This window comes from Mytilus galloprovincialis, chromosome 14 (assembly GCF_965363235.1).
Source record: "Mytilus galloprovincialis chromosome 14, xbMytGall1.hap1.1, whole genome shotgun sequence".
NCBI lineage: Eukaryota > Metazoa > Mollusca > Bivalvia > Mytilida > Mytilidae > Mytilus > Mytilus galloprovincialis.
In genome coordinates this window covers 11563960-11572432 of record NC_134851.1, presented here as the reverse complement: position 1 = coordinate 11572432, position 8473 = coordinate 11563960, and positions in this window count along the sequence as shown.

Genomic DNA, 8473 nt, shown 5'->3' with positions numbered 1-8473 from the left:
ATTTACGGTGTTAAAAGTTTTCCGTACCGTGGAAAACGTAAGTTTACACCATTACTTTACCCATCTTTAGATGGAGGGATGGTGATCTCAAATGACGTTTTCGGACTTACAATCAGTCAGTTTGAACGGATGTATAAAGCTTGTTTAGAAAGAAGGAAAACAAAAGAACAGTGGATACTGAACCTTAGATATCCAGACAAATCATCAAAAGAATATCTAGAATTCTTAGAGAACTGCACAGAATGCAATGATGGTAATTTTTTAAATGTTATATTCTAAAACTCATCAACATTTAAGGTATAAACTAAGTGTTGATGTAACTCCATTCTAGAAACAGTCTGAAAATGTTTAGACTTTTTAAATTGAACTAGAAAACTATTAGTCAAACACAAAAAAGCAATAAAATAAAAGGATAATGATAACACAAATTGGTAATAAGTCAGTTTTTGATTATTTACAATAGTATAGACACGTGGAAGGGATAAACTAAATTGACAAAACTGATATAATTCATGTTTGGTGTTGAAATGTTTCGCTTGAACGAGACGATCTGAATGGCAATGTCTCTAAAACAAGCTTCAGATTGAGGAACATTAAATCTTCATGTTTTCATGTTTGATATTTGTTAAGAATACAATACTTTATTCTGACAAAAATATAAGTGTATATAGAATTAGCAAATATATAGGTCGAATCGCATTAATCCCGAGAAGTACAATTTCACTCAATTATTACGGTTGAAGATAAATCTTTTGAAGTAATGACATAACTCTTTATGAAATAGATTCGTCCAATTCGCTATTTTAAATTCACCTAAACAGATGCCCTTAAACCAAAGATATGAAAGCTAAATTACAGGCAATGCTTTGAAATCATTGTCTTTTCGATAATTAAACAGGTGATAAAAAATTTGTATTCAAAAGAAAACTGAGCCAGTATACTTCATATCATAATTATGTACAGTTAATTAAATAGTTGTTTAACCAAGCAATTGATCGCGGGAGACGTTATATCCAACATGTACAATACAGTTCCATTTGTGGCTAATTGCCATTTCATGCTATATATATACAACGCTATACATCCACTGCGTCTACATAACAATTAACATTGTACTATGATCAAAAAGAAGGCTTTGGAAATATCTAGTGGAGTTAATTTTCCGTATACGCCGTAGTTGTAGGGTTTCATGTTACATAAGTAAACCCATATATTTCTTACAGATCACTTGCCTTGGAGTGATCCGAGGGAAAAATACTTATACGATAATCTAATAAAAACAGTTGGAAGTGAAATAGATATACGAAGGAGACAGCGACTTTTTATTATACAAGACATGATCGTCAATTCATCAGGTTCGATAAATCAAACACAAATCTTTAGTGGAAGTTTGTCAGAAGGATTTGATTTACCAGGCAGTGACATAGATGTTATGTTCGCACTCAATTCTTATAGAGATACAAAGAATGTTAAGAACGTCAAAGACCCAATACATCGTACTGCATTATATGTTATGGAGACAGATATTGATCATCCCGGATTTGCTAGAGTGAGAATATTATCGCAACGTAAAGGGGTACCCCTTCGTGAACAATGTTCACGCTGTCCGCCAGGTACATGTACTGGTAGTCGATTTTATGTACCAGCTAACAGCTTTCTTCAGAATTATAAGGAAGAACATGCATACGCGGTATGTATACATGGTCCATGTATAACAGACGAAGACCAGACATTTGATTTTGCATCATGCCTAAGGAGTAAATATTTTCCTCAAAACGCAATTCCATGGGCATCACGTCATCAATGGAACTGGCAATCTAGTTTCGTTTTTGATAGGATCATAAATTGCGGGTGTTTGTTAGTACCTATAGGACCTAAGACCTCAACAGTTAAGGACGATTTATGGAGAGTGTCTTTCTCTGTGACTGAAAAGTTACTTGTACATTCGTTTACAAGTAATTTAACTCAACTTTTATGTTACGGTTTACTAAAATTAACACTTAAGCGTATAATTAACACAAACGATGAATTAAAAGATTTATTATGTTCTAACTTTTTAAAGACGGCTCTGTTTTGGGTTTCGGGGGAGGTGGATATTGACACATTTCAATTATCTAAGTTATATCATTGTTTTTCTCTCAAATTAATATTATGGGTGAACACATGTTACTGTCCGAACTATTTTATTCCCGAACATAATATGTTCCTAGGCAAGATCGATCACACTAACAATCAGATAGTACTAGGTGTACTGGAAAGTATACAGTGTAGAGGGATTGATGGGTTGATACAGAATATATTTCCGCTAGACAATGATCATAATTATGTGTTGAGTAGAAAGAGTGAATCTCCGTTTCATCTAGACCTTCTACTTCATAGAACTGTTCATTTATTCAACGAACACATGAGAGCAGGAGGAATTACAAATCTTTATAAAGCATGTTCTTGTATTGATTCTTTACTTAAGTCCGAATCATCTACGTTTATTATTGAAGCATGTAAATTTTATCATGCCAAGATAAGTCAAATAATAGTAAACCGATTACCACCACCAGATACAAAAAGTAACACTTTCAACATACGCAAATTGTATCATAGATTGTTCAAACACATCATCAAGATAGATGCTGTATCGGGTTGGTTGTTATACGCGTCGTTTTCTTATGTAACAGGACAGTTCAACGACACACTCAGAATAACGGATTATGTTCTATCGAGATATTCACCTTTTTTGATGTTAATAGACTCTAGACATGTTGGAGCCAACAATGACGTACAGAAAATTATTTACAGACATACTGTACATTCTTCAATGACATTGACGGAAAGGCTAGTAATAGGCACTGCGCAACATGTTCATTACATACAGCACTCGCCATTAATACCAGAGGAACTACAGCTGGAGGTAAAAGACCGATTTATGAACATACAACCAAATGTAATGTGTCACTGTTTTGAATTTTTATGTTTTCATCATCTTGGGAATATATACAAGAGACGACAGGCATTATCTGATTTCTATACATCAGTTAAACATAATGATATTGGATCAAGAAATACAGAGTCTAATTCATTAATATTACTTGGAGTGTGTTTTCAAATGTCCGATGATAAAGACATGGCATATCAATGCTATGATGAAGGTTTGCAATGTAAATTGAATGTATGTTACTCAGCAGAAACAAGGAAATCAAAACTTTTAATATAAACTTTAAGCTTCAACAGTAAATGGAGTATGTTGTGTTGTATTATACATGTGTGTTACTACATGATGTATATTGTCTTGTCTCATAGAATTAATAAAGCCTGATTTTGGCTATTTAAATGTAGAGTGTTACTGAAGTCAAAACCACTTTAAGAAGCTAAGTATGGAACTCGTTCGTGCAATGAGTAAAATAAAAAAAATAACGAATTTCTATGAAAATCTAAAACAGAACAGTTCATCATCAAATGGCAAAATCAAAAGCTCAAACACAAACGAAAGGAAAACAACTATCATATTCCTGACTTGGTACAGACATTGACCATGTTGGCGGTAATTGATATTTGATTCCACTTTTTGTGATATTTTTTCGAATCATTTCTTTTACACATTATTTTTTTATATGTCACCTAATGGATTGACAAACCCATGTTTCTTCTATCTAGATACAATTTAAATGGTTTTGGCTGTTAACTATCAAACATTAAATTGAAGACAGACACATTATTTCATTAGATTCGAAGACAAAAACATTATTAGTTCGTGTGACGGACAAGAACATTATGAATGAAGATAGCGAAAAGACACATACGTATATAGGATTGCGGAGTGAATCCTTAGTGCCTAAGAAAAGTAAGTGCACGAGGTTCATATATTGGTGTCAAGAACATACACATAGTCTATTATAATTTTTGCATACTTTGAACGACAAAACTATTTAATATCTCTACCTGTGTGACCTTTGTGACGTTAACGCGCGTCTGGCGTACAAAATTATAATCCTGATACCTTTGGTAACTATTTACATTCTGACGTCAAACGCGCGATTCGACACCAGAGTTGGTGTTAATCTAGCTATTCGGTCACAGGACTTAAAATGTTTCAATCCTTTGTGGGTTCATTTAACATACACAAATAAAATACAAAAAATAAGTAAGCGATGAACGTGATTGTTAAATTTGATATATTTTTTTTTGTGCTTCTTGTTGAATATTTGTTTGTTTTTGTTCTGATTGAGATTGTGACACGGTGATGACTGCAGTGCTCTTTTTTTTTGACAATTTACCAATTATGTCTGTTTTGTTCACGCATCGTTTTCAATATAATGGAATGTAATGCAACTGTTATACAACTTATACAAGTGAGAGATTTAGCGCTATAACTCCAGGTTCCATTTACCATTTTCTACATAAGAAAATGCCTGTACCAAGTCAGGAATATAACAGTTGTTGGTCATTCGTGTGATGTGTTTTATCTGTTGATTTTTGCATTGGATTAGGGACTTTCTGTTTTAAATTTTAATCGGAGTTTGGTTTTCTTGTGAATTTACTTTTTAGATGAAATGAAAATGAAAAATGAAAGATAAAATATTTATAGATAATAATGGTATTTGTGATATTTGTTATTTAATTGATATGTTAGACATAATTCAATGATAACGAAATTCAAAACCAAAAACAACCAAGTCATATTAGGAGCAGTTTTGCAACGTTTCGTCCCCGAGGGTATCACCAACCCAGTAGTCAACACTGAGTTGTTGACATAAATATCAATAATGTGGTCATTTCTATAAATTTCCTGAAAACAAAACTCTGAATGTTTTGAAAAACTAAGGATTTTCTTATCCCAGGCATAGATTACCTTAGCCGTATTTGGCACAACTTTTTGGAATTTTGGATCCTCAATGCTCTTCAACTTTGTACTTGTTTGGCTTTATAAATATTTTGATTTGAGCGTCACTGATGAGTCTTATGTAGACGAAACGCACTTCTGGCGTACTAAATTATAATCCTGGTACCTTTGATAACTAATTTCATTCCACATATTGGCTGCATGCTCTCTCTCTCTCTCTATCTCACTCTCTCTCTCTCTCTCTCTCTCTATATATATATATATATATATATATATATATATATATATATATATATATATATATACATAAGTACGTCTGAGTCAGTGACAACCCTACAACAGATGTATTCTGTGACTGTATCTTACATTAATTTGTAGGATCCTTTACTATAGATAATTTAGCTGATCTGTAACCATAACATCTTCATGCCTTATATATCATGTACTGTAGTACGCCGCTAGATTAAAACTGACGTGGAAAGGTAACACATGGCCAGCGAAAGCTCTTTTTTTGAGAGCCCAGGTGGTCGTGTGGTCTAGCGGGACGGCTGCAGTGCAGGCGATTTGGTGTCACGATATCACAGTAGCATGGGTTCGAATCCCGGCGAGGGAAGAACCAAAAATTTGCGAAAGCAAATTTACAGATCTAACATTGTTGGGTTGATGTTTAGACGAGTTGTATATATATATATATATATATATATATATATATATATAAAAGTCTATAAAAACGACCAACCAGCAAATTTACTATGTACCGGATCGTCTAGAATAGGCGATATATATATATATATATAAAAGTCTATAAAAACGACCAACCAGCAAATTTACTATGTACCGGATCGTCTAGAATAGGCGATACTATGCAGATAAGGAAAAAATTATATCAGTCTAAAGATTTGCACAACGGTACTGATATAAGATGTTATAATACGAAAATGTTGTTATTGAATCGTGCTGACAAATATTTCGGCTCAACAAATGGCCTTCTTCAAGTGTCACAAGTTTTAACAATACTGATACATAATGTATAAGGTGTAAAAATAGATCAGTAATAATACAGGTAAGTTTTGGTCGATTGATTTTTAATCCAAAAGCCTGAATATCATAATATAAACAAAACACTATAAATCAATATACGTGACTGTGTATATTAACAATAAAAATGAGTGAAAAAACAAAAACGCTAGTATTTCTTATTGATGCCGTTTGGATGATGTACATTAAGTTCCTTTATCCAAAAGCTTTCCCTAACCTGTCGCTGGGCATCACTCCAGTGAATATTCTGTTCAATCACTAGAATTTTCATGCGGTTAAAGTCATCAGGTTTGTGACCCGACTGTCTGAAGTGCTGAGAAACTGGGAGAAGTGGCTTCTTAGAGATATCACTCCTATGGCCATTGAGGCGTTTGTGGAAAGGCTGCTTTATATATATATATGTTAGACTCAGATCGACGTCCAGCCTCTAATCGACGTCCATTCCTCAAATCGACGTTCAATATGTTGATACTTCATGGCGTGCCAAAACGACATTTGATTGAGTGTAGTCGTCTCTAATCGAGGTCCAATATCAATAAGGACTTACACTAATAAATATGTTATGTAGGGGGTTCTTATGTCAATTTTTTATACATTTATACATACTTTTCATATAGATTTTTTCAACTCGAAAAAGTTAACATGCATATTAATATTTATCTTGATAAAAAGTTAAGCCAATCGATCTACAATCTTTCCTATTTATATTAATAAATGACATGCATGCCAATGAGAAAACAACCCAACGACAAAGAAAACCAAATGACATCTAGAGAGCATAAGTCAGTCTTCAACAATACACAAAATAAAGAACTACCACCAATTGTTTTGAGAGTATTACAAGTCGGACCTTTAGCATGTTTAGTCAAACATATACGCAAGAAATTGGCATTATGATTTTATGTTGTGCTGTTACACCACTGTTTCAGATCTGTCCGGAAGGGTTAAGTGCGCATACGCATGTTTATCCCCGCCATTATCAATGTGTGTCTGTAGTCCAGTGGTTGTCGTTGGTTTATGTATGTCATATTTGTTTTTTCGAAATTGTTTTGTTGTAAATTAGACCGTATGTTTTCTAATTTGAATTTATATAACTCATGTCGTGGTCTTTTATAGCCTTTGCCGTATGGTATGGCTGTACGATCGCCTTAAATTTCTCACATTCACTTTATTTTAACTCTGTTGGATACTGAGTTATCCCATTGGAAACCATATCCTATCTCCTTATTTTTATGTAATCTTTAAAATCTAAAAAGTAATATCAAAACCTGTTTACATACTTATAGATAATGAATATAAAACAAATATTTTTTAAATAGATTTTATTCGTCACACATAATACATTTAAAAGTTTTAAGGTTTCAGCTGATATCGGTTTAAAGTCAATTCTGTATTCTTTTTCCCGGCAAAACGGACGTCAAATAGAAAAGCTAAAAATTGGACGTCGATTAGAGAAGCCAAAAATTGGCCGTCGATTTGGAATGTTATTTTATTTTGACGTCCGATTTGGACGTCGATTTGATGAATGGACGTCGATTAGAGACCGGACGTCGATCTGAGTCTTACATATATATAAGCTATGTATACGTCAAAAGGAAAGGAAATGATAAAATCAATATATTAATTGATTCTTGAATTCAAATTTGCGTCTAGCTCACACCTTTGATTGACCTAGAGCGAATGTTAAGTAAGAAACTATACCAACATAGTACATATTCCTAAAGGGGCACTAGCGCTACGAGATATATAAAACAAATGAAATATGTCTTTTTTTGTTCAATCATTTATGAAAATAAAAAAGGGAAATAAAAATTCGCTTTTAGCAGTCAGTCTGGTTTAATTTAGTCAAAATAAGCTAAGATAGATAATGAATTATTCACTTGCAAGTGAATGATTCGACCTCATTGCATCCGTATTCATTAGGACTTCAATTTAACCCCTTAGCTGGAGATGGATAACGCATGAATCGTGCTTGTAAAGTTGTTTAAAGGAAAAGAGTGTCAACATTGAAAGTGAAACAAAGGTAAATCACTAAACTGATTCGATCCACAAAAAAATCATTCGTATACAGGTGGAGACGAGGAATAACAGATATTTTTGATCTACAAAATGAAATTAAACAGACCTAGACAAATCCAATAGCACAATTTTGATTTCTATTTTTATATATATTTATGTTTATATCGCTTATATCGTCATCTGAGGTCGTCGGAGGTCAACTCGATAGCTAATTATATGGCGTCTAGACTAAAATACACACGAACTGAAGCTAAATATAATTGAGCATATGCACTGTAGATTGTTTATTTTTGTCTTTTTATAATTTGGATAAATGTTTTACATTGTTATAAATCAAATATAGAATTTGAGTCAAATCGATGAACACGAATTTGACAGCTGATGACCCTTTGAGCGTATTTCATTAGATTGGAATGGGAAAGCAGAACAACATTGAACATTGAAATATCAGTTTCATTTATATTTATGTTCACATATATTTCCGTATTGTGTTTTAAATAGTTTTTCATTTCATTTTGCGCCTACAGCATTTTGTCTCGAAAGTTATACATAATCTCCTTTATTCCATCGTCAACTTATGGT